Genomic DNA, 26,672 nt, shown 5'->3' with positions numbered 1-26,672 from the left:
ATCCGCCTGCCGATGCAGGGGACACGGTTTCGAGCCCTGGTCCGTGAAGATCCCACATGCCGCAGTGCAACTAAGCCTGTGAGCCACAAGTACTGAGCCTGTGCTCTAGAGCCAGCAAGCCACAACTACTGAGCCCACGCTCCACAACTACTGAAGCCCACATGCCTAGAGCCCGTGTTCCGCAACGAGAAGCCACCACGATGAGAAGCCCGCGCACCGCAACGAAGAGTAACCCCCGCTTGTCGCAACTAGAGAAAGCCCATGCACAGCAACGAAGACCCGATGCAGCCAAAAGTAAATAAATAAAAATAAATTTGTAAAAAAATTTCATATTATTAAATAATACGTATGATCCTATATTTGTGAAAAAGTTTATACATACACATGTACGCATAGAGAAAAGGACTCAACCCTGATGTTCACAGTGCCTCTCTTTGCATGGCAGGGAGGAGACTATAAATATCCCTTTTAAGGAAATAAACAATATTTTGCTTCTCTTAATTTTGTTTTGAATTACAATTTTAAAACTATAATAAACTTTTTAAAGGAAAAAAAAAGAGAGAGGTGGGAGCTTGACTTTTAATTAATGTTCCTGTTTTTAACCCCAAGTCTTACCCTTGTCGTGGGGTTTGAAAATCCTAATGTCTACCCTCTGCTGTCTCTCTTTTCAAGCCTACTTCCCTGGGCAGTGACTTCTTTTTCCCACGTCATCATTTTTGTTTCACTTCCTTCCCTTTGTAATTCTTTCCTTGTGGACACAGGCTGCCCACCCAAATGCCCATATGGCTCAGGCAGGTAATTAAATAAATGAAGAAGACTGGTCCTTGAAAATAGACTTGATGTGCCCTGGAATGGAGATATTGCCACTACTCAGTTTCAGTTATTATGCTTTATTTCTTTACAATTAATTTAGTGAATTTTCCAGAGGCAAAAATGATATACACATATGGTTGGCCTGTCATCTTGACTCAGTGGTCCTCTTAGGTACTAAAATCTAAAAGAAATGTATTATTTCTTGTTGGGGGGGGGCTTTAGGTCTTATTACTTTCCATCAGAGTCCTCTAAACTACCTTAAATGAATATAGGTTCTAGGTTAAACCATGTCCTTGCCATGTACAACCAACCTCAAGCCGTATCAAAAATCAAACATTGTATTTCCTATTAAAAAAATTTCAATGTAGGAGGCTCTGAATAATCTAAAAGACAGTAATTTTATTTTGATTTTACAGTACCATGGCAGCATGCTTCATGTTTCTTTCTCATTTGGACCCTAGGTATAAATTTAGGGTTGAATATTGAGACATAACTCAGGGAGAGTGATTCTGCTTGGGTCTAGGTTAACGTGGTTCATTTATATAGCTTTCTGGTTCCATAACTTGATCCAAAGATAAGACTGAGTTTAATATGTAACCTGAGAATCAGATAGATGGCATATTCTTTGGTGGTGGTCATTTTTGATATCATTTCTCTTGCCAGGCCTTTAGATAATGCAACAGAAAGTTAATGATTGTATTCTCAGATGAGATCTTGAATGTCATGGTTTTCTGATGTTGACTGAAGAAAGAATTATTGAGAATTATTTGTATTATGTGATGATGGTAGGGTTGATAGCATATTGGACATTGAAAAATGTAAATGTAATTTGGACTTGAGGGAGGCATCTGAAGGAATGTTTATAAACCAGGCCAAAAGTGATATATAATTTGTCACACCCTCCTTGTTATATTGGCAAGTTTATCAGTTTTCAGAGTTAATGCTGAAAGGTGGCAGGATATGCCAGCCCAAAATATGAGTGTAGGAGTTCAAGACATGCCACCCCCAAATATTCTGCTTTGTTTTATTGATTGAGTTGTAGGCACTTGAAAACAGCAAATTCAGGGAAAGGCTTTCCCTGAATTCCCCTTATTTGCTTAAAGACAAATGCTCCAAAAGGAACTCAATTGTCATCAATCCTATCCTGAGGTAGGGGGGAATTTCATCATTCAAAGAGGCTTGACTCATCACAGAAGAGGAGACTAGAGGTTGACACCACACCCAGACAAACTTTGTCACAAACCATTGTACCTCTAATCTGTTTTTCAAGGGCCCATTCATCTTTCCTAAAAATCATTGACTGTCCCTTCAGAGGCTTACATCTCTCCTCCCCTCCCCATATTAAGATGGGTATTTAAGCCTAAATTCATAGCCACCTCTAGAAGTTATTTATTTTTACCCCCAAGGGATCTCCTATGTATTCATGAGTTACACATGTTAGTAAACTTGTTTTTCTCTTGTTAAAGGGGCCCCAGTGAGAACTTAGAAGGGTAGTAGAAAAATTATTTTTCCTCCCCTGAAATGCCAAGGCATGACTTGATAGAGGTGGTGAATTAGGTCCCAAAAGTCTCCATGAGACTTTCCCAAGCTACCCCAAATAAATATACAATCTATTTTAAAACCCTGTGTTTTCCCACAAAGATAATTTTAAGCTCTAGCAATAAACATACAATATAAGAACAGTGTGCTTTCTGTTCTAAGTAGCTTCAAAGTAGGTTCCCAGCTTCTACCCCCAACCTAATTTCTGCCTTAAGTCCCTCCTATTCAGGAAATTTGTTAGCACTACCATATTATCAATGGAAAAATTATAATAGCATACAACCACAATTTATATGCATATGTGTACTCACAATCTGCTGAGAATAGGGCATATGTGTTTTAAAATCCATAAAGATATGTCTTGAGAGTTTCAATTCAGTTAAGTCTGGCTTGTTCAGATATTTAGAGCAAACAACAGGTTTTTAAGGTGTTTGGATTACCCTGACAATTCACCATGATGTAGATGTCTCCATTAAGCCTGTCAGCTCCCCCTTGAGCAAGAGAAAATCAAATCAAAGCTCAACAGACATGAAGAGCATGGTTTGCTGCTATGGTCTTCATGGTGGATATAGATTTCTAAACAATCAATGAAGTCGTGGTGTTGTAAATTGATTGCTGAGATGGGCAGTGGTGTACCCCAGAGCTGTTTTTTCCTTGCCACACACTGCTTTACTGGTCACTCATAGCCATGTGTTTAGATCAGTATCCCAACATGTAAGAGATTATTGGACTGCTGCAAAGTGAAACAATGTAAAGGTTGGTTTAAGCTGCTAAAATTGAAAAGCATCTCAAATAATAAACATGTAAGCCCAGTGATATCCTGGACTCCCAAGCAAAAATGTCAGAAAGGGACCCCACGTCCTTTTTAAGTTGCAGATTAAGTAAATTTTTAGTCTCCTTGGGAAACCGTCCAGAAGGGGAAAGGATCTATTTAACACATGCTTCTCTTTTGATATGCTGATCTCTCTTTACTTCCTTAATTCATTTCACACAAGCCAGAGAGCTGAACTTCCACCATTTTTGTTGTGTGCATGTGAAAGAAGCTTATGGCGTCTACTTTCCAAACTTAAATCCTGCAACTAAATGCATTAGACTTGCAGAAAGTTTTATGAAATACTTCAAAGTCTTCTCTAATCTTGACTATAAAGGTGTACTTAATTTACTTAACTCTGTCTAAGCCTGCTTCACACTAGAAACAAGGAGAGGAAATTTAATACGTAGGTGCCAAAGAACAAGCATATCTTTTTGAAAAATTTGCTTGGGTACTGTGAGATTGTACATTCCAAAAAGGGCCACAACAGTGTCTCCTGTCCCACATTCCCTTCTTTGATGGTCCTCCTACAAGGAGATGGGTGTTTATGTTCCTTCCCCTTGACTCTGTTTTGACTACAACAGAGATGATGCAGTGAAGCTAGTTGTAAAAAGTGATACAGTTTTGCTAAGTTCTCTTGGGACACTCCCTCTTAGAACAGAGTCATTGGGCTGGAGATAATTCAAGCACTCCATGGAGAAGCCCACTGGAAAGGAACCAATAACCTGAAACTTCTCACCAGCCCTGAGTGAGCCATTGTGAAAGTTGATCCTCCAGTTCAGCTGAGCCCCCACAGCTCACTGTCGTGTGGTGTGGTGCAGTGGTTGTCCCTACTGAGCTGGGTACAGATTGTAGACGTGTGAGCAACATAAATGATCGCCATTGTATTTTTGAATTTCGGAGTGTTGTTAGGCAGCAAAGCATCGCTGTACCAGGGAATTATACTTAACCTTGTGGGGACCTAAATTTGTCAGTGTTCTTTTCCTCAGTAACAGGGGTTGGCAAACTTTGGCCTGCAGGCTAAATCATGGCCCATAGCTAAGCATAGTTTCTACATTTTTAAAGTGTTATCGAAAAGAAAAACCCAAAACAAACAAGCAAACAAAAACACCAAGAATGGGTGACAGAGACTATATGTGGCCTACAGAGACTATATGTGGCCTGCAAAGACTAAAACATTTACTATTTGACACTTGACAGAAAAAGTTTGATGACCTCTGCTGTATGACAATCCACCTTCTTTCAGGTACTTAGTGTGAATTAGTACCACTGGTTTTGTGCTGGAAGAAAAACTTGGCAACATTAGTAACTCTCAGAAACCTTTCTCTAAGGAGCCTACCATAGCCTTCTTCCCACAGCTAAGTGAAACTTCAAAAGCAGTTGCACATTTTCTTGAGTGTCCTCGTGCAAATGTGTTGATTTTCCCATTAAGATACAATAGGCCATAGTTCAGGAAAATATATTTGGGTGTGATATACCTCAGAATTGTAAATCATTGAGCAATTTTTAGAAAACATTTGCTGGAAATCTGGAAATAGACATATTACCCTCTTCTCTCTCCTTTCAAACACATACATCTGTTACATCTATAACTTCTTATCTGAGGTTGAAATAATATGAATTTGAGGGGAAGGATATTTGTATACATTTGTATTTGTATTATATATTATGATTGAATACTGGAACTAAAGGTTTCTAAGACCAAAATTGAACTAGAAAATGTGAACACATAATACCAAAAATTTTAGCATTTCTTCTTAGGTGACTGAATTGATAAATTAAGACACCATGGCAAAGTCAACTACCAGCCTAGACTTATACTAAGCAGCTGTGCTGTTCCATGGGCTCAAGGTGCCAGTAAAATCATAGGATCTGGCCAAAAAATCATTTGCTCATAGTTGCTCTTACATTAGACATTTTCATCACACCTCTAATTTTATATTCAATGACTGCTGATATCCAAACTTTTATCAATGTACTATGAAGAATAAGAGTATTTTAGTGTAATAGTATTTGGCTTTAGACAGGACAATAATGTAAGTTTGGGATTTTGAAATCTGCTTACCTTCTCCAGTGAATTGAGGCTAGTGGGTAGGGAGCTGTCTGGGAAAAAGTAGATGTGGCAGAAATCTTTCTTACCTGACACATAAGGAGGTGGATTCATACCCACACATCGTATATTTGTTCTGTGGATTTTTTTCTTTTTGATAAAATTACTTACTGTGTTTGAAAGCTATAGATTTGAGTTGGTAAAAATTTTAATTAGAAATATCTTTGCCATTTAAACTGCCATCACTTTGCCATTTGCCAGTGAAATGTGTCAATTCAAAATCATGGATATCAAAGAAATGATTTTCACAGTTAGCATACTTTTAAGTACTGGCTCACTCTGTTCTTTACCAGGGGTCTCAGGGATTTTTAGAGAGAACAACATAATGCAGGTCTTATAAGACTGCAGTTAAGCCCTTGATAGGTTGGAAATTGCTGTGGAGCTTTAATTTTTGAAATATGTTTTCAGCAAAAGCTAAAATAGACGTGATGACATAAAGAAGCAAAACAAATAACAACCTTTCAAAAAGATTCAATATAATTGTTACAAAGTGAAAAACCTTTTAGAACCACTCCCATACATTTCAGCAAGAATTGTGTTGTTTTGCATTACAGTTTTTATAGAGCTTCTGTAATATTGGTTCATAAAATGTGTGCAGAAATTATCTACGGAGGTTGGAGGTAGAAAAGACCTGCTAGAGCATCTATTTCATTTACAAGCCATCAATAACTAATGTAGGACACACAGTAATGCAACACTAAGGTTATACATTTAAACACAGAAGTCAGGAAATGCAAAAATCAAGGATCTCATAATAACTTCAAACACCCACAGTGCACAGATAAAATATTTTTGATTGCTAATTATACTGTTAAGTGTTATACCTTAAAATGAAGCACATGAAATATGAACAGGCTAATGTTCCCTTGAGATACTTAAGTTGCATTTCCTGGCTTTTATGTTTAAATTGGAAACTTTAAAATTTCATTGACATAGATTTTTATTTTTCATTTCCTTCCTTTATTTTTGAAGAAAATGAAAAAAAAAAGTTGTCCATTGATCACCAATGTCGTTAACAGTGCTAAGAGTTACACTTAGCCTCCATAGAGCTTTCTGAAGTGATTTTAAAATTAGACTGGTAAAATTAACCAGAATTATGGCCACAGTCCTCAGGATGTGGTCTTCCATGTTTCTGAGCATGGGTCTGATGTGGTTGGACCCTTTCGTTTAAACATGGAGCTGCCTTCCCTAAATAAATAGACTCTGTGTCGTGTTTGTAGATTTCTAAATTTTACAAAGTACAATTTGAAAGGAATATGGGGTATTTATGTGTCCACATCTGATAAATTTTGATTTGAGGAAGCCTTTTTAAGAGGATAGAGGCTCCCTTTCAAAACACTACTCTTAATAAGAATAATTAAAAGGAAGAGGATAGGTAAAGAGCTATCCATGCAGAACACAGCAGTAGAAAAAATACCTGGGCTGTGAGATTGGAAATGGAATATAAACTTAAGTCAGAGAATTGATCATGGCAAAGACATCGATGGGGTAAAGAAAAGAAGGACTTAGGAAGTAGGTAACAACCTTCATTGATTCTCTACTGTTTATGGTGTAAAGTCCAAATGCCTAATACCATAAAGCCTCCCCAATTTACCTCCAGCTTACCTCTTGTGTTAGGCAGAGTCATGGACCCCCAAGATGTCCATGTCCTAATCCCCAGAACCCGTGGCTATGTTACTGTACATAGCAAAAGAAATTTTGCAGATATGTTTAAGGATCTTGAGATGGGGTGATTATTCTGGAATATCTGATGTGGTTAAGGATCTTGAGATAGGGTGATTATTCTGGAATATCTGAGTGGGCCCAATGTAATCATGTGGGTCCTTACAAGGGACAGAGGGAGGCAGGAGAGTCAGAGAAGGAGACACACAGTAGAAGCAGAGGTTGGAGTTATGCAGTTGCTGGCTTTGAAGATGGAAAATGGCCATAGGCCCAGGAATGCAGGTGGTCTCTAGAGGCTGGAAAATCAAGGAATGGATTCTGAACCTCCAGAAGGAGGGCAGCCCTGCTGATACCTTGATTTTAGCCCCATAAGAACCATTTGGTCTTCTGACCTCCAAAATTATAAGACAATAAATTTGTGTTGTTTTTAAGCCACCAATTCTGTGATAATTTGTTACAACAGCAATAAGGAAATTAATACACCTCTATATACTCATAATAATAACATCGTATTACTTTGTCTCAAACATGCCATCTATTATAAGACAAAACTAATTTCATAAGAGACTTGGAGGTGTGTACAAAACACAAACATTTGTTTTATGAGTTAATTGCTTATCTTAATCAATGCAATATAAAATATTATCTTTTTAAATATGACAATCAAATTTGAGCCCAAGTTTTCCTTACAGTCAGAATCTAAAGATTCTTCTGATTTTCTTTAGGCTATTGGAAATTGTGTAGTTTGATTTTGACATGTTGCTTTTCATAACCCACACTCACAATTTCTTTAGAGATAGACATTGTCATTTCGAGGTGTTCTGTTTGCATTTGCTTCTTGTTAATTCATAGATCCTTTTTTTCTTTAATTGAATTATATGTTGTTGGAAGTTTAATGGCTTCTCTTGAAAACCTAGTAGAAACATTTGTCAGGCAGATGGTGGTGCCCCAGAGATAGTCCTCATGATGTATGAATCAGCCATGCTATGCTTCACTGCCTTTCAAAGTCTTACGATTTATTCTCAAACACTGGCAATGTCTTCTGTCTCTAATTGCGTTACCTGGATGTGACAATCTTCTGCATACTCAAGCTGCCTCATAGTGTAATCTTTTTTGAAGACATTTAAGTGACAATTAGAGATACATATTTCAGTGAAAATTCAATTGCGTGTAACACTACCAGTGCAAGAACTCAAATGAGTTAATGAACAAACACCTTTTAGGCAGGCTAGTTTCCTATACTCAGGGCAAAACAATTGGGTTGCATCTTACTCCTCTGCTTTTCAGCTGAGAAGATTATTTTATATTGATTATTTGATACATCTTGATTTTTAGAGACATCAAACAAAAAACTTGCCCTTTTGGGATCCAGGAAATATGGTAATAATATGAATAGCTAACACAGCACAGCCCAGATGAGGAAACTGAGGCTGGGATAAGATAAATAACTTCCCCAAGATCACAGGGTTAGCAGGTAGCAGAGGTAGCACTCACATAGAGTGTGTTCTCTCTCTCTCTCTCTCTAAAGCCTAGGCTTTTAGCCACTGCACCCCTCACCCCCTCTCCTGTTCTCACAAGTTAGTCTATTACTAAACTTCTTGGTGATTCATCAACATGTGGTCTTCTTTCCAGCCTCTGTGTGGTTGGGTACATGGTCTCTACTTCTCCACCTGGCAACTTCTCTGAGCAGAATGGTTAAGGAAATGTGTCCTAGGCTTAAGTGACTAGAGTTCTGCCCCCACCACTTACTAACTAGGCCTCAGCAGCCTCATTCCTAAAACACAGATTACTTGGTTTATGTCTCATAGGTTTGCAGTGAGGATTAAGTGAAATAATACAGATAAAGTATTTAGCAACAATGCCAGGGACATAAGAAATTATACTTAATGAGAAGGATAAGAGGAAGAAAATAAGAATGACACATATGTTACTTTGTTTCCAACAACTTCTACCATTTCTCATAGCGTAAAATTCTTATCCCCTTCAATTCAGTGATAGTCAGGAAACACATTTTGACCATCGGCTGTGTGCTAGTTTTACTGTCATCAAGGGAATCAGTGGTGCTACAAGAAGTGTAAAGATGCTTGTAATTGGGAGAGCTTCCATGTGGTGTCAAAGAAAAACAGAGTCAGACACTAGTTAAAGGTGGTAAAGACAGAGTTTATTCTGTATTTTCACAGTAGGGGAAAAGAGACTTCAGTGTGGGACTGAGCTCAATTCCTAATACAATAAGGACAAATGAGGATTTACAGCCAAAGAGCAGAGTCAGCAGGGTCAGTAGGGGGAAAATTACTAAGAGGAGACATCAAGGGTTGTGGGATTCTTGCTAAACCAATTTAATAAGATTCTTGCTGAAGACAAGGTGATCAGATATCAAAATGAGAGATAAGAACTTGATGAGATATGAAGAGTGATCAGATATCAAGGATACAGGAATGACTTATCAGAGTTCTTGCTAAAACTGGGTTTAGCAGGGATGGACATGGAAGGCCAAGTCAAGGCCATGTCAGGAAAAAGGCTCAGAGAAGCCTAACTAAATTTTGGTCAAGGAGAGAGTCTTTGTCAGGGGCAATCAATGGCCAGCTGTGAGGGAAGACCCTCTTTTCCTCTCAATATTCTCTTTCCTCTTCCTGCTTTAGTTAACATAACATTTGTTGGCAGACTTTTATTGGGTAGACTTATGTAAGGCCCTTTCTTTGCAAGTAGTGCTTGCAGAAGGAGGGTTGACAGGAGACTCTCCAATCAGTGTGTCAATCAGAGTGCCATCTTGCCCTGATGCTCAAAAATAATCTAGGAACCTCCCTCAATTATAACTTGGAAGTGAGTAGGTGAGCTCTGATGAGGTATTTTAAGTATTAAAAGTCTCAAAATTTGAAGATCAGGGATATTTGGTCTTTGTTATGTAGGCCCCTCTATTCTATACCAAAAGGTACGTTTCTAGGTCTGGGGCAACACAGTTGCAAGGAGCCCATGTGAGTTACTGCTCCTTATTGCTGGGTGAATCTAGAAGATGACATTATCTACTACCTATTCTGGATACTACATCACTCACAGTTCCCTGATCTGAATAGGCACTGGATCTCAATGAAATTATAACAATTTTTTTTTTTTTTTACTGAAGAATCTTAAATGACTTTATGTTTTCTTCTTACAGGGTAGGCTGTCCCTTTCATTAAACAACAAGGCTTTTAAATTCTCACATTTACTGATTACAACACTTCCTCTGAGGTATTTGTAAAACCCTTTACTTGTTCCAAAGATATGGTAAACTAAATGATAATGTCTCTTTAGAAGCATTTTCTGCATGGTTGACTTAATGTTGATGGATCACTTTTACCTTAGAAATAAATGTGTATGTGAATGCACACACACATGCCACATAGACACATATACATGTAGATCCAGCAGGAGCAAAGAGGAATAGTTTGGTGCCATTTAAATAAAAGCTTTGATTTTAGAAGAAAATTGGAAATTAGAGACAAATCTCAAAGAAGGGAAAAATTTTAGAAACGTGGGAGAAACCACTATTTTCGCTATTCTCTGATCTTTGGTATATTATTTATCTAGTGGGTTGCAGTGAACTTTAATATTTGAAAAAGGTCAGATTCACGTACCATATTTGAATAATGTAGGCAGCAGGGGTCTAGAGAATTATCATACTTAGACGAGGAAGTGTGATTTTCCAGCCTGGACTCATTTCTGCCCCTGATTTGTTGTTTGACCTGAAGTGAGTCATTCTCTTCTTTGTCTGTCAATGGTGATAATGAGATCTCTTTTTTCCCTTTCTAATATAGATGTTGTGAAGAATGCAATAATCTGCTAACTGACCTTTCCCCTTTATATACTACCTCCTGAAACTACCTACATACTACCTTCTGAAAACACTGCTTTGCACCCAATCCCCCTGTTCAAAAATCCCTATATCTTCCCCATGGTATGATATCCAAAGTCCTACTCATTTTAATCCCAAGCAATTGCTGACCATCTTCAATGTGCTAGACTTTGTACTGTGCACTTTTAATAATAACCCTTAGTCTTCAGACCGCTGTGAGCATAGCTATTAATGCTCACACCCTTTTAAATATAAAGAAAATCTTCAACAGCACAAGTTTGAAGACAGGCCCGTTGGATTCTTGGCTTTTGCTCTTTCCACATGCATATTCATGCTGTTGCTACTTAGGTCTTATCTTTACACACACACACACACAAACACACACACACGATCTTTTCTTTAGAACTTTATGTTTATGTTCCACCCGCTTTCATAAAGGATTCAACGTGGGACAATAAAATTCAGGTGTATAACAACACCATTGCATTAGAAATAAAGAAAACAAGAACTATGTAAAGGAGGAGGAAACAGGCATTTTATCTTCGGAATGTATCCCCAAACCATTTACTTACTACGGTTGTACTGCCACCAATACAAGCTTCTTGCATGGCTGCAGCAGTGGCCACCTACATTTAGATTCCCACTCCACTGTAGCCTATACCATTCAAGTTCTATACAGAGGGTACAGTGACTATTTTAAAACATAAACCATGGTATCTGCTTAAAATATTCTACTGGTTCCCATTATATTTGGGGTACAATGTCATGACCTCTCTACCATGATCTTCAGGGCTATATATGATCCATTTCACACTCAGATCTCAATCTTCAATTCTTTCCCTTCCTCATCCACTTCTCTTCAATCATTGATGACCTTCTTAGAACAATACATCCTGCCCCAGGTTGTTTTGCTTTTGTTGTTACCCAACCCTCGTATGTTCTAACCCTAGATCTTCATGTGAATAGTCCCTTCTCATCATTCAGATATTAACTCTTAGTTTGCTAGTTCTAGGTCAGTATATGTAAACATACACCATCCTTTTTTTTAATGGCTGCATGGTATTTATCATACGGATGCAACTTGATTCAGTTAACCTTTCTTCTACCAGTAGGCATTCAGGTTCTGCCCAGTGTTTTCCAACTACAAAAAAGAAAATACATCTGCAATATGAATGACTACATATGCATATCAACATACTCGAAGGAGATTATTTATAAAAATAATTGCATGAATTGGAATTACTAGATCAGAAAGCATGGAATGATTATTTTTGATAAATTTTGCCAAGCCAGAGTTTGATTTTATTTAATTTTATTTTTTTCAGCTTTATTGAGGTTAAATTGACAAATAAAAACTGTGTGTATTTAAGGTGTACTACATGATGATTTGATATATGCATACAGTGCGAAATAATTATCTCAATCAAGTTAATTAACAAGTCCATCACCTCACATATTTACTTTTTTTTTTTTTGGTTTGAATGTGGAAGATCTATTCTGTTAGCAAATTTCAAGCATACAATATAGTATTATTAACCATAGTCATCACACTGTATATTAGATCCCCAGAACTTATTCATCTTATAAGTGAAGGTTTGTACCTTTGACTAACATCTCCCCATTTTTCCCACTCAGCCCTTGGTAACTACTGTTCTACTCAGACAGTTTAATTTTAAAGCATAATTTAGTGAATTTTTAAAGACTAAGCTAAGGTACTCATAATGTGTAGCTTTAAGAAGCTCTAACTTGATCCAAGGATAGAGCTTAGAAAGCCTTCAGGATTGGTTGGTTTAAATGATTTTCCTTGATGTGCACTTTTCTTAGCAGGTCTCTAGATATGAATTATTTCCTGAACACTGCCTCCTGTATTCCTTGTTACTAACTAAAGGATGAGCCAGAGCCTTAGTGGTAAGGAATAAAAGCAAGAGCTGACCTCCTGCTATGCACACTGGAAAGCCTGAGCTGTATATTTGCCTGGATGGAGGGTCCCAAGCTTCTCTATGAGGATGAACCAGGGGTCTCCATTTACTGAACACCCATCCTCTGCCTTCTGCATGTTCAGAAGGGCTAGCGCTGAGGTTGCCTCCTCATGTTTCTTCTGACTACACCAACAAAAAGCAGTCTTTCCTTTTTCTTCACTCCTTCCACACTTACTGGCTACACTATTTACTTGGTCCTAAAAATACACTATACCTTATAACTTATTATTTATCCCTTTTATATGTCTTCCTTCTCTCACTTGGGTTGTGTGGTGCTCAAGGGCAGCCTCTCTTATTTCCAAATCTCATTCAGCAACTCACTCATTCTAATACAAAAAGCAAGAATGATTATTTTACTGACTGTCCACACAGCTGATAGGATCTGTGCCTCTCTGCACTCTTCAAACCAGTATCCCTTTGGCCTATGATCATCCAGCAGGAGGCTACTTACCCTTAGCAGGAGCTGATCTCAGGTGTGGAATATTTTCCTTCGATATGAATGTCATACCAGGATGAACCTTGACCTTGACTTCATTAGCTGTTTTCTAACCAACTGAACCCATGACTAAACATTTTTAGGGCAAGATTTCCATTATGGCTCATTGTTAAGCTGACTCTAAGAAGAAAACAAGCTATAGCCTTGGAGGAAAAAAGCATCAAAAGGTTGCCAGTGAGAGAAAATTGGGGTTATATGGTACACTTCCTCAGTACACTTCCTCCGTAATGAGCGATGAAGTGATCCATTTATATATGATCCATATATATATATATATATATTTATATATATATATATATATATATATATATATATATTTATATATATATCCATATATATATATATATATATATATATATATCTCACAAGACTGCTGAAATTAAATTTCTAGATGCAGTCATTATTGATGTTTTCATATCCTGGCACAGTAGCATTTGACAAGCCTGCACAATTTTTTGCTTTTGCTGCTGCAAAGCTAACTGTTTCAACAGTGCATACACTGCTAGGAAGCTTTTGTTCTGATTTTTTCTGGAAACTTTGCATATTATGGACACTCAGTCCATTTGATTGACAGGTTGTTTCCACAAGATACCTTAAAAGGCTGCAGGTACTACTTTTGGCCTGTTCCTAGGAAGAGAGCATTGACTGTATCCAGTGCTCTTTGAAATGAGGGATTAGGCATCTAGGTACCATGACCCACAACATTACCAAAATTAGTTGATTTTGTGTAAATTTTAATTTATTAAGTTGGGCATTTGATATTGGTAATTATTGTCTTGTTACTCTTTGTTATGAAAAGATAGCCATTGTGTAGAAGGCTTAGCACAGTTGATGTAGCCACTTGTTTATGAGTGGTTAGCATTATTTGAGTTTTCATGCTGTTGCTACTCAGTATTTGACATGCAAGCTGTAGTAAAGGGGTGATTTAGACTCCACAAACCTTTTTGTCTCATTTTAGGTTTTGAAGTTTAGACCTTTTGAAACCACTTTTATCCAAAGTCAAACTTAAGAAACTAAGGTTATCTCTGTAATAAATGTATTTTTAGCAAAGGCAATTTTTTTTCCTAGACATTGATGGCTTCACTTAGCAGCTCTTAAACCAATAGCCCTTTTTAGGAGTAAAGACTATTATATGTAATTTTTTAAAGCCTCAGTATATTGTGGCATTTCTTGGCCCACAAAAATGCCATAAATGCTTTCAGATGAACTTAATTTTTAAAATCTTTACAAATGCTTTGCTTTTGCTTAAGTATTTTACTGCTTTTCTTTACTTCTGTCTTTGAAGTCCATTATAAAATTCTTTTAATTGTTTAAATATCTCTCTTCTACCATTTATTCATTCAATTCACATTTATTGAGCACTAACCCTTTCTTATGTAATATGAAAACATGCCTGCTGATAAAGCAGTTTCATCTTTGCTTGGGATGGTACCAACGTTTGAACATCAAGTAAACATTTTTAGAAAGGCCAGTATTTGCATATTGATATGTCAGATAGGATGCTATGTAACGGTACAAAAACTGAGTATTTCTAATCAGAGGATGTTGGAGATAGTAGAATAAATAAAGGCTATATGAGTAGTCAGGGGACTTTGCTAAGTCCATATGTGGTATAAAGAAATACATACAACACTGCAGACTGAAAAAACTCTGACCATGCAGAATTGGTCATTTGGTATCCCTCACTTCCCGAGGCAATAGACTATTTGATGATTATGAACAAGCTTCTTTAATGCCCATCTTTATTCAAGCAAAGATTCAGAATTTAAAAAATTGTCTCAAGCTATTTCCTTGAGGTTGGATTGTGTGAAGCTGTTGTCTTCATCCCGCATTGATAAATGTCAAACATGTGAGTGTATTTTAATCACAATCCTCATATTGATAAAAGTTGTGGCTGTGAGTTGGTGATAAAATTGAAACAATTAACATTTTTAACCTTTTATTTTGGGAAATTTCAAACACACACATAATAAATGGAATAGTATAATGAGCCCCTCTGTGCCCATCACCCAGCTTAAAATATTATCAATGTTCAGCCATTCTTGTTTTATCTTTGCTTCCACCCACTCACCAGCCCTACTCAATTATTATTTGTAGTATTTGAAGTTCTTTTTTGTGAGATGTAATTTAAGGACATTGAAATGCACAAATCTTAGCTGTACAATTTTCACAAATAAGTACATCCTTGTAACTCCACCTATACCATGACCAGCAGTGGGATTTGTATTTATTATTGTGGCTGCTATAAATTCTGTAGGTATTCATATGCAAGAGAGGGAAATGCTCTCTCAGTCTTCTCCCTGATGCTCAGACCTGGCAGTGGGATCTTATACATGGGCTTAGGGGACATTAGATGAATGAGGTTTTGCTTCTAAGCTAAAAGCTTTTTAATATCTTTTACATTATAGGTTCTGAAATATCCTCCCTTTGTGCCTCTTCAAGGCACAAGGAAGAGGAGATAGCTATCATGAACTGGAGGTGGGAGAAGCAGAAGAAGAATCTCCAAGTCCCATGTTAATCTTCAGGATTTTTCCTTTGTTAGGAAACTGACTGAAATTAAAGTCAAGTGATCTATCTCAGGCTTTTACCTAAGTGAGAAAATATTTGTTTTTTCTTTGATCCTTTGTTTTTGAACTATAACTTAGTAGCTTTAACTTACCCTTGGATTTTTCTAACCTCTTAATGAATCAGGAAATTGATAAAATTCTAATTTATCCTGGTATGTCTTAGCTGTGGTTGTTGAAGTGACATCAATGTGGTTGAGAGGCAGGTGAGACATAGAAGAATATCTGGGGCATATTAGAGGTGAAAAGCAGTCGTGTGGCTTGAAAAAGTTCTACTTTGTCTGTTTTTCCTCCTTCTGGCTTTGTTCGGCTCAACCAGTTCAAAATACAATCACTACTGACGAATAAGCCCTTGATTCTATACATTGGAGATACATGCAATATTTTTTCTTCTGCTGGCATTGGAAATTACAAACCAACACAGAAATATTTTAAAAATGAAGTCAGAATTCTTCACTTGTTGCCAAAAGATAGTTGCATATTCATAGTCAGTGGCTATTTGCAAGGCTGATCATTATAATTCTGCACAAAACTGCCTGTATTCCTGTGTCACTCTTGAATAATCAAAATCCAGAGTTTCAATAAGGGTGCTCCTCGTTTACCAGGTTAATTCCCCTTATAATGATGTCTACATTCTCACACACATTTCAGAGCTGAGAATTTATTGCATAGGGCACAAATTCATTGGATATGCAGTGTAAATAACCTTATTAAGAATGCAGTGAGAGGATATACATTACTGTTCCGTTGGGTCAGAAGGGTAAACACAACAGGAAAATGAGACATTTACCACTAAGTAGTCCAACTGATTTATTTTACTGTGCCTTTTTCATTTTGAGCCTTTTGAAGCACAGGCTGTCTGAGTACTCTGCCCTCATGCAGGCATTCAATTAGAAATTCTAAATTCTAGAGGGTGTGGGAACTGTCCTGGAGAACAAAGCCAGGGACTTTGTGTTAACCAAAGTTAGAATTGAGATAATATTTCAGGTAAGGGTGAGTTGATAGTAAACCTGCTTTTGCTTTTGTCCTCCAGGGTTTTTTGTTAGGATTCCATATAACATGATGGAGAATTTCTCCCTGCCACTGTCAACAAAACTCAGCTGATCTAGATCCAAACAGTGACACAGCTCTAAGTAGAGACCAGAGCCAAGACAGAGCACGATATACTAACCCTTCAGCTATCTCCTATATACGGTCTATATTTCCATTTCAACTAGAAATGTTTTGATAGAAGAAAGTTGCTCTCTACTTTTCTGCCTAGAGACAGCACCCAGTATAGTAGTGTGCCAGTAGGAAGAACTCCTCCAGCCAAGTGGTCTTCTGAGACACGAGGTCACATTTTATATAACAGAAGGTACCATGTCAAAGCTGTAATAGTCTCAGAGCCCTTCCCTCAAGGGCCACTTAGCTTTAGCCGTATATACTTTTCTTAGTCCTTCAAACAACAAAATATTTTTAGGTATTTTTAGGAAGTTATCAGTGTCTTTCAAGCTAGTAACGCTTGCTATAATAATTATTTACCTGAAAATGATAATGATTATAGATTACTATTTTCTGTATAACAAACATTGTAACTGGAGTGGACTCATGAGAAAAGCATTTAGTATTATGGTGATCCCCAAATAAGTATCATACTTATTTATCCTATAATCTGTATAAGCTGTACATTTCTCTAAATAAATAGCTTGTTGAGAGCTACTCATTTGGCTTATTCTCTGGCTTGCAGGGAGAGGATGGAGTACATCTCTCTCTTTTACCCAGCTCCCCAAGGTTTTTGGCTTCCCTGATCCTATTCACACTTGTCCAATGATCAAGATAGTTTCTCAGTTTTCGTTGTTAGAAATCTCTTCCTTATGGAAGCAGAATGTTTACTTTAGTTACTTAAATGTTTAAGCTAAATCAGATAGCCTTGTTGCCAACTCTCTCAGTTGAAAGTTCACCTATAATTTATCGTTGGCCCTCCTTATATGTGGTTTGGTTCCCCGTGTCCAAGATTCCACAGATCCATTGTGTAGTATTTACTATCGAAAATAAATCTATGTATAAGTGGGCCTAAGCTGTTCAACCCATGTTGTTCAAGGGTCAACTGTAATATGATTCACCTTATATGGATTTTGTGGTGCTGAGTTCTGTTCTAAACTTTTACTTGTCTGCCCCATCAGTGTGACAGAACATCTGTTCCCAATTCTGAATATTTTTTTAAAAGTCTGAACTGTTGGTGAAATAAAATTTCTCTTTTTTTGCCTTGTTCAGCTCCTTTAAAAGAGGCCTGGGTTGGGGGTGAGAAGGTGTGGGTTCCATTCCTGCCCTGGCACTAAGTAGCCCGATGGTATCATTGGGTACTTAGTCCCAGTGGGCCTCAGTTTTCTCTTTGTCAAATGAAGGGGTTAGGCTAATAATTTTTGATTCCTTCTAGCTCTAAATTTCTCTACTCCACACGTTTTTTTTAAAAATTATTTTAATCCTCATTAATTATACAATACTCATTAATGATGATCAACTGTCCCATTACTTTAAAAATACTAGAACTGAGTCCTAGAAATGTAAGCCTGTGAAGGGATCTGACAAAAATGCCTGGGTTTCTTAACATCATGGCTTGCTTTTAAAATTAACATGATCGGGGTGCAACCATGGAGTTGTACACCATGAATCTCCCTGCAAGAAAGAACTTGTAGTTAGACAACCACCTCCAGCAGCAGGACCTCAGGAATGCTCTCAGTGTTTGATATGAGGCCAGTCTTCCCAGGTGATCCTCTGTACGCTACATGAGAGTATTCTCCAAAGGGCCGTCTTTGCTCTGGAGCTCCCCATCAAGTTACCAAAGACTTTTTCAGGTTTGTAGCACTCTGAGGCTTTCTGTGCCCATTTCTGCTCTCTCCCTCCTTCCCTTTCCTTAGTGTCAGATCTTTGTTGTTCCTGAAAGCTTTTCCTGCTCACTTCTGCTTCTTCCTCTTTTGTTTTTCACAGGCACTGCCCACCCCTTACCCCTCAACCCCAGTGGACCTCTTGCTCTCCTCACTTCATCTCAGCACCTCCTCCCAGAAGACCTGAACTGACACATCAGGGATCCATGCCACATTAGAGGTAAAAACAGATATACTGAAAGATACATTTTTCAGGTTTATTTGAAAAAGGCCTTTTTGGTTTTGTTTGTTATTTTGTTTTCTATTGATTTACAGTATTGTGTTAGTTTCAGGTGTACAGCAAATTGATTTGTGTATATATATATATATATATATATATATATATATATATATAATTTTCCATTATAGGTTATTATAAGATATTGAATATAGGTCCTTGTTGTTTATCTGTTATATATATAGTAGTGTGTACCTGTTAATCTCATACTCCTAATTTACACACACACCCCCACATTTCCCCTTTGGTAACTAAAAGTTTGTTTTCCATGTCTGTGAATCTGTGTCTGTTTTGTCAATAAATTCATTTGTATTATTTTTTAGATTCCACATATAAGTGATATCATATAATACTTGTCTTTCTCTGTCTGACTTACTTCACTTAGTACATATTCTCTGGTTCCATCCATGTTACTGCAAATGGCATTATTTCATTCTTTTTTATGGCTGCATAATATTCTATTGTATATTTGTACTACATCTTCTTTATCAGTCATCTGTTGATGGACATTTAGGTTACGTCCATGTCTTGGCTATTGTAAATAGTGCTGTAATGAACATTGAGGTGCATGTATCTTTTCAAATTAGAGTTTTCATCTTTTCTGGATCTATGCCCAGAAGTGGGATTGCTGGTTCATATGGTAGCTCTATTTTTTATTTTTATTTATTTATTTATTTGTGGCTGTGTTGGGTCTTCGTTTCTGTGCGAGGGCTTTCTAGTTGCGGCAAGTGGGGGCCACTCTTCATCGCGGTGCGCGGGCCTCTCACTATCGCGGTCTCTCTTGTGGCGGAGCACAGGCTCCAGATGCACAGGCTCAGTAATTGTGGCTCACGGGCCCAGCCGCTCCACGGCATGTGGGATCTTCCCAGACCAGTGCTTGAAACCGTGTCCCCTGCATTGGCAGGCAGACTCTCAACCACTGCGCCACCAGGGAAGCCCCGGTAGCTCTATTTTTAGTGAAAAGGGCCTTTGGTTACATTTCTTCTATCCTTTCTATTTTCTCTCATGGAGTTAAACACTTTTGAAACTGGTTGGGACTCAGAGAATGTAATTTCAACTCTTTGATTTTTGACAGATAAAGAATGAGAGAGATATGAAGTGAGTTGTCCAAGGTCATAACTGGACTAATTAATAATATGACATTTTAGACTCTGTTTCATTGAAGAGGTATCAAGACAGACAAAGTCTCTCTAACCCCTCAGACCAGGCCTCTTACACTTATAGTTTATTGTAACTCCTGCCGCTGTTCGAATGCACATCTCAGCTTGACCAATAATTGACAGTGTGATCCTCCTTGTTGGTGTCTTTTATAGTCAGAAATAAGGGCCTTACATGGGGGAGAAGATAATTTGAGTCATGAGGCTATTTTTTCTAAGCTGCTTTCAGCCTGGATGTGACTTAAGTCATAGAGGTCTCTCAAACCCCACATTCCTGCACTGTTAGTGACCAGAAAGGAACATTAACATTTGAATGGGGTTTCAGAGGAGTTGTGGAAATTTGCGACATAGTAATTAGGAACGTAAATTTCTGTAGCAAGAGCAATATGAACACATGAGGGTAAGTGGGTACAGAGCAATGACAAACAGAAAAGCTCAGGGTTCTCTGCCAAGACCACATCAGCACAGAGTCCTGAAAGCAACCAGACCGGCCTGTAGATGGTAGAAATAGATGAGGCAGATTAAGTCAGAGCCAGGGCCTAGACAGGGAGACTGTGTAACTACATCTGCCTTAGGAAGAGCCAGGTGTATGGGCCTGTGACTAGGGCAGTTACACAAGGCCCAATGCGTAGGATTTAACACAATGTGGTCATCATAAAATTCTTAATGATTTTGCTTTAAATTTGTATTTTGTAGTCAAAATCATCCCAGTGGGATGACGGAGCATGCACTGGGATCTTGGAGCCTCTACTCACATGTGGTCTTGCCTCCTGTCAGGTCCCTATGTCCCCACCTCCCCTGGTTGGGTGTTCAGTAACCCGCTCCCTTACTTCCACCTGGTGGCTTCTGCTGCCCTCTGTTTCCTGTGGGGACTTAGGGATGGACGTAGAGAGGACACTTGTGAAGGTCTATACTTTCCCTGTTGATATCCTCACTCCCAAGAGAGCAGAATGTTGAAAGGAAATGGAAATCACCATGATAGGGTGAGAGACTGCGGAACAGAAAAAGCTTTTTTTCCTTTCTTTTGAACAAGGAGTCCACATTTTTGTTTTGCACTGAGCCTGCAAATTATATATCCAACCCTTGCCTCAGGCTTTCAAAAACATCTTTCTTTGTAAGGGTTACAAATTAATAACAGCATCACCCTTTCCATATTGCTTTCTATACTGTATAGTATATAAAGTATATAGTATAATTATAAAGTATAACTATATATACAATGTAGTGATATTTATGGTATCACTATTTTTCCAAGTCTTATTTCTCAGTTCTGTAGATTCAGGAAATTGATTTTATTTTTCTCTGTAGGTAGAAACCTCTGGAAGACTGATCTATGTCTATCGAACTATAAGAGCCCTATAAATTAATCTGTTTTGAATTGCTAAGTGGTTGGAAATAGGGATATTGGGGTATCAGTGAATTTTCTTGTCAGAAGAGATATTTATTTGGGAAATCTGATGGTATAAAAAACTCAGAAAAAAATTATTTAGATGGAGGAGGAGCTTCAAGATGGTGGAAGAGTAAGACATGGAGATCACCTTCCTCCCCACAAATACATCAGAAATACATCTACATGTGGAACAACTCCTACAGAACACCTACTGAACGCTGGCAGAAGACCTCAGACCTCCCAAAAGTCTCTTGGTGCTCCAGCCAGGCATCAGGGCTGTGCCTATGAGGTGGGAGAGCCAAGTTCAGGACATTGGTCCACCAGAGAGCTCCCAGCTCCATGTAATATCAAACGGCAAAAATCTCCCAGAGATCTCCATCTCAAGGCCAAGACCCATCTTCACTCAATGACCAGAAAGCTACAGTGCTGGACACGCTATGCCAAACAACTAGCAAGACAGGAACACAACCCCACCCATTAACAGAGAGACTGCCTAAAATCATAATAAGGTCACAGATACCCCAAAACACACCACCAGATGTGGACCTGCCCACCAGAAAGACAAGATCCAGCCTCATCCACAAGAACACAGGCACTAGTCCCCTCGACCAGGAAGCCTACACAACCAACTGAACCAACCTTAGCCACTGGGGGAAGACACCAAAAAACACGGGAACTACGAACCTGCAACCTACGAAAAGGAGACCCCAAACACAGTAAGTTAAGCAAAATGAGAAGACAAAGAAACACACAGCAGTTGAAGGAGGAAGGTAAAAACCCTCCAGACCTAACAAATGAAGAGGAAATAAGCAGTCTACCTGAAAAAGAATTCCGAATAATGATAGTAAAGATGATCCAAAATCTTGGAAATAGAATGGAGAAAATACAAGAAATGTTTCACAAGGACCTAGAAGAACTAAAGAGCAAACAAACAATCATGAACAACACAATAAATGAAATTAAAAATTCTCTGGACAGGATCAATAGCAGAATAACTGAGGCAGAAGAACGGTTAAGTGACCTGGAAGATAAAATAGTGGAAATAACTACTGCAGAGCAGAATAAAGAAAAAAGAATGAAAAGAATTGGGGACAGTCTCTGAGACCTCTGGGACAATATTATATGCACCAACATTCGAATTATAGGGGTCCCAGAAGAAGAAGAGAAAAAGAAAGGGACTCAGAAAATATTTGAAGAGATTGTACTTGAAAACTTCCCTAATACGGGAAAGGAAATAGTTAATCAAGTCTAGGAAGCAAAGAGAGTCCCATACAGGATAAATTCAAGGAGGAAAACGCCAAGACACATATTAATCAAACTATCAAAAATTAAATACAAAGAAAAAATATTAAAAGCAGCAAGGAAAAAACAACAAATAACATACAAGGGAATCCCCATAAGGTTAACAGCTGATCTTTCAGCAGAAACTCTGCAAGCCAGAAGGGAGTGGCAGGACACATTTAAAGTAAGGAAAAGGAAAAACCTACAACCAAGATTACTCTATCCAGCAAGGATCTCATTCAGATTTGATGGAGAAATTAAAACAGGTTAACATAAGGTTAACAGCTGATCTTTCAGCAGAAACTCTGCAAGCCAGAAGGGAGTGGCAGGACACATTTAAAGTAAGGAAAGGGAAAAACCTACAACCAAGATTACTCTATCCAGCAAGGATCTCATTCAGATTTCATGGAGAAATTAAAACCTTTACAGACAAGCAAAAGCTGAGAGAGTTCAGCACAACTAAAACTGCCTTTACAACAAATGCTAAAGGAACTTCTCTAGGCAGGAAACACAAGAGAAGGAAAAGACCTACAATAACAAACCCAAAACAATTAAGAAAATGGTAATAGGAACATATGTATCGAAAATTACCTTAAATGTAAATGGATTAAATGCTCCAACCAAAAGACATAGACTGGCTGAACGGATACAAAAACAAGACCCGTATATATGCTGTCTACAAGAGGGCAACTTCAGACTGAGGGACACATACAGACTGAAAGTGAGGGGATGGAAAAAGATATTCCATGAAAATGGAAATCAAAAGAAAGATGCAGTAGCAATTCTCACAGCAGACAAAATAGACTTTAAAACAAAGACTATTACAAGAGACAAAGAAGGACACTACATAATGCTTAAGGGATCAATCCAAGAAGAAGATATAACAATTGTAAATATTTATACACCCAACACAGGAGCATCTCAATACATAAGGCAAATACTAACAGCCATAAAAGGGGAAATCAACAGTAACACAATCATAGTAGGGGACTTTAACATCCCACTTTCACCAATGGACAGATCATCCAAAATGAAAATAAATAAGGAAACTCAAGTTTTAAATGATACATTAAACAAGATGGACTTAATTGATATTTATAGGACATTCCACCCAAAAACAACAGAATACAGTTTCTTCTCAGGTGCTCATGGAACATTCTCCAGGATCGATCATATCTTGGGTCACAGATCAAGCCTTGGTAAATTTAAGAAAATTGAAATTGTATCAAGTATATTTTCTACCACTATGCTATGAAACTAGATATCAATTACAGGAAAAAAATCTGTAAAAAATACAAACACATGGAGAATAAACAATACACTACTTAATAACCAAGATATCACTGAAGAAATCAAAGACAAAATAACAAAATACCTAGAAACAAATGGCGAGCCAAAACCTATGGGATACAGCAAAAACTGTTCTAAGAGGGAAGTTTATAGCAAAACAATCCTACCTTAAGAAACAAGAAACATCTCAAATAAACAACCTAACCTTACACCTAAAGCAATTAGAAAAGAAGAACAAAAAACTCCAAAGTTAGCAAAAGGAAAGAAATCATAAAGATCACATCAGAAATAAATGAAAAAGAAATGAAGGAAAGGATAGCAACGATCAATAAAACTAAAAGCTGGTTCTTTGAGAAGATAAACATAATTGATAAACCATTAGCCAGACTCATCAAGGAAAAAAAAGAAGACTCAAATCAATAGAATTAGAAATGAAAAAGGGGAAGTAACAAATGACACTGCAGAAATACAAAGGATTATGAGAGATTACTACAAGCAACTATATGCCAATAAAATGGACAACCTGGAAGAAATGGACAGATTCTTAGAAATGCACAACCTTCCAAGACTGAACCAGGAAGAAATATAAAATATGAACAGACCAATCACAAGGAATGAAATTGAAACTGTGATTAAAAATCTTCCAAGAAACAAAAGTCCAGGACCAGATGGCTTCACAGGCGAATTCTATCAAACATTTAGAGAAGAGCTAACACCTATCCTCAAACCCTTCCAAAATATAGCAGAGGGAGGAACACTTCCAAATTCATTCTACGAGGCCACCATCACCCTGATACCAAAACCAGACAAAGATGTCACAGAAAAAGAAAACTACAGACCAATATCACTGATGAACATAGATGCAAAAATCCTCAACAAAATACTAGCAAACAGAATCCAACAGCACATTAAAAGGATCATACATCATGATCAAGTGGAGTTTATCCCAGGAATACAAAGATTCTTCAATATATGCAAATCAATCAATATGATAAACCATATTAACAAATTGAAGGAGAAAAACCATATGATCATCTCAATAGATGCAGAGAAAGCTTTTGACAAAATTCAACACCCATTTATGATAAAAGCCCTCCAGAAAGTCGGCATAGAAGGAACTTACCTCAACATAATAGAGGCCATATACAACAAACGCACAGCTAACGTCATCCTCAATGGTGAAAAACTGAAACCATTTCCAGTAAGATCAGGAACAAGACAAGGTTGCCCACTCTCACCACTGTTATTCAACATAGTTTTGGAAGTTTTAGCCACAGCAATCAGAGAAGAAGAAGAAATAAAAGGAATCCAAATCGGAAAAGAAGTAAAACTGTCACTGTTTGCAGATTACATGATACTATACATAGAGAATCCTATAGATGCTACCAGAAAACTACTAGAGCTAATCAATGAATTTGGTAAAGTAGCAGGATACAAAATTAATGCACAGAAATCTCTGGCATTCCTATACACTAATGCTGAAAAATCTGAAAGTGAAATTAAGAAAACACTCCCATTTACCATTCCAACAAAAAGAATAAAATACCTAGGAATAAACCTACCTAGGGAGACAAAAGAGCTGTATGCAGAAAATTATAAGACACTGATGAAAGAAATTAAAGATGATACAAACAGATGGAGAGATATACCATGTTGTTGGATTGGAAGAATCAACATTGTGACAATGACTATACTACCCAAAGCAATCTACAGATTCAATGCAATCTGTATCAAACCACCACTGGCATTTTTCACAGAACTAGAACAAAAAAATTTCACAAGTTGTATGGAAACCCAAAAGACCCCGAATAGCCAAAGCAATACTGTGAAAGAAAAACGGAGTTGGAGGAATCAGGCTCCTAGACTTCAGACTATACTGTAAAGCTACAGTAATCAAGACAGTATGGTACTGGCACAAAAACAGAAATATAGATCAATGGAACAGGATAGAGAGCCCAGAGATAAACCCACACACATATGGTCACCTTATCTTTGATAAAGGAGGCAAGACTATACAAGAAGAAAAGACAGCCTCTTCCATAAGTGGTGCTGGGAAAACTGTACAGCTACATGTAAAAGAATGAAATTAGAACACTCCCTAACACCATACACAAAAATAAACTCAAAATGGATTAAAGACCTAAATGTAAGGCCAGACACTATCAAACTCTTAGAGGAAAACATAGGCAGAACACTCTATGACATAAATCACAGCAAGATCCTTTTTGACCCACCTTCTAGAGAAATGGAAATAAAAACAAAACTAAACAAATGGGGCCTAATGAAACTTAAAAGCTTTTGCACAGCAAAGGAAACCATTAACAAGACGAAAAGACAACCCACAGAATGGGAGAAAATATTTGCAAATGAAGCAACTGACAAAGGATTAATCTCCTAAATTTATAAGCAGCTCATGCAGCTCAATATCAAAAAAACAAACAACCCAATCCAAAAATGGGCAGAAGACCTAAATAGACATTTCTCTAAAGAAGATATACAGATTGCCAACAAACACATGAAAGAATGCTCAACATCATTAATCATTAGAGAAATGCAAATCAAAACTACAATGCGATATCATCTCACACCGGTCAGAATGGCCGTCAT

General features: G+C 37.6%; 1 protein-coding gene across 19 annotated transcripts in view; it reads left to right on the top strand.

The window, feature by feature from the left end:
• The window catches only part of ZPLD1 (zona pellucida like domain containing 1), a 324,181-nt gene that overhangs the window by 219,769 nt on the left and 77,740 nt on the right, over positions 1 to 26,672 (top strand). For 14 of the 19 annotated variants that reach the window (XM_068545559.1, XM_068545572.1, XM_068545568.1 and 11 more), the window contains one exon: positions 18,774 to 18,890. The exons of 4 other annotated variants lie outside the window; for them this stretch is intronic. The gene's annotated coding sequence lies outside the window, so the exon portion shown is untranslated. Of the gene's footprint in view, positions 1 to 10,106; positions 10,164 to 18,773; positions 18,891 to 26,672 lie in introns of those variants that run through there. One more of the 19 variants, XM_068545565.1, reaches the window with a different exon arrangement.

This window comes from Eschrichtius robustus, chromosome 6 (assembly GCF_028021215.1).
Source record: "Eschrichtius robustus isolate mEscRob2 chromosome 6, mEscRob2.pri, whole genome shotgun sequence".
NCBI lineage: Eukaryota > Metazoa > Chordata > Mammalia > Artiodactyla > Eschrichtiidae > Eschrichtius > Eschrichtius robustus.
Note: the sequence above shows the minus strand (reverse complement) of the source record. Positions and strands in the feature narration are given on the sequence as shown.